Source organism: Papio anubis, chromosome X (genome assembly GCF_008728515.1).
Source record: "Papio anubis isolate 15944 chromosome X, Panubis1.0, whole genome shotgun sequence".
Classification (NCBI taxonomy): domain Eukaryota; kingdom Metazoa; phylum Chordata; class Mammalia; order Primates; family Cercopithecidae; genus Papio; species Papio anubis.
The window spans coordinates 121,145,132-121,146,629 of record NC_044996.1 but is presented as its reverse complement, the minus strand read 5'-3'; the positions used below and the strand labels follow the sequence as shown (position 1 = coordinate 121,146,629).

At 50.6% G+C, this 1,498-nt stretch overlaps 1 non-coding gene across 1 annotated transcript; it reads right to left on the bottom strand.

Annotated features, from left to right (window-relative positions):
* Positions 1-1,050: 1,050 nt before the first annotated feature.
* Positions 1,051-1,155, bottom strand: LOC116272289. The gene has a single exon (XR_004181003.1). It is a non-coding gene; the product is annotated as a small nucleolar RNA U13 (small nucleolar RNA).
* Positions 1,156-1,498: the final 343 nt, after the last annotated feature.

Sequence of the window (1,498 nt, the reverse complement as noted above, 5' to 3'; positions counted from 1 at the left end):
GTAGGCACCGCTGAGAACCAAAGGTGACTGAAACAAGGGCCCTTGACCTCAAAGAGCTGCCACTCTAGACAGGAAGACAAATTCTACACCAACAATCCAGATACATAACGGTGCAAGATGGTAGTGGTAATGGAGACATCCCAATGAACTAAACATAGCATCCACTTTTATAACAAGTGTGGGATGTGGGGGTGGCAGGGGCTGGTCAGGGTGCAAGCCATCCAGGCAGGGGGCACCCCATGCGCAGACGTGAGGCTGGACCTACTTGACTCAGGAGCAGCTGGACAGCCCAGCTGTGTGGAGGGAGGTTTTCTTCTTCTTTTTTGGAGACAGGGTCTCGCTCTGTTGCCCAGGCTGGAGTGCAGTGGTGCAATCACGCCTCGATGCAGCCTCCACCTCCTGGGCTCAAGCAATCCTCCCACCTCAGCCTCCTGAAGTAGCTGGGACTAAGGTATGTGCCACCAAGCCCAACTAATTTTTTAAATTTTTTGTAGAGAAGGGATCAAGCTTTGTTGTCCAGGCTGATCTTGAACTCCTAGGCTCAAGTGACCCACTCGCCTCAGCCTCCCAAAGTGCTGGGATAACAGGCAGGAGCCACTGCACTCAGCCGGTTTTCTTTGAGTGGGTGTTCTGGGGCTAAACTGAAATTATTTAGGAATAAAACCCTGCACTATCATTCACTCCTTCCAGGCTAGCATCAGGGAAAATTCTGAAATTTTTGGGTGGGCCCATATACCTCCCCCTCTCCCCTTTTTTCCTTTTTTGAGATGGAGTCTCACTCTATCACCCAGGCTGGAGTGCAGTGGTGGCTCACTGCAATCTCCACCTCCTGGATTCAAGTGATTCTCCTGCCTCAGTCTCCTGAGTAGCTGGGATTACAGGAGTGTGCCCCCATGCCTGGCTAATTTTGTATTTTTAGTAGAGGTGGGGTTTCCCCATGTTGGCCAGGCTGATCTCAAACTCCTGACTTCAGGTGACTGGCCTGCCTCGGCCTTCCAAAGTGCTGGGATTACAGGCGTGAGCCACTGTGCCCAGCTCCCCGTTTTTCTACCTCAGATGATTAATGCACCGGCGTTGTAATGAGGTTTGAGGGAGGCACATCTCACACAGTGTCATGAGAACCCACTCATCAACCTTACGAACCACAAAAAGGGTCTATCCCTCCGTTTTGGAGAGGCATCATGGCATAATAGAAGACCACTGGCCTAAGGGCCTAAGGTCAAAATATCTGACTATTAGCCAGAGCTTTACCACCTTTTTTTTTTTTTTTTTTTTTTTTTGAGACAGCGTTTTGCTCTGTCACCCAGGCTGCAGTGCAGTGGTGCTATCTCGGCTCACTGCAACCTCCACCTCCCAGGTTCAAGTGATTCTCCTGCCTCAGCCTTCCGAGTAGCTAGGCTTACAGGCACCTGCCACCACACCTGACTAACTTTTGTATTTTTAGTAGAGACAGGGTTTCGCCATGTTGGCCAGGCTGGTCTTGAACTCCTGACTTCAA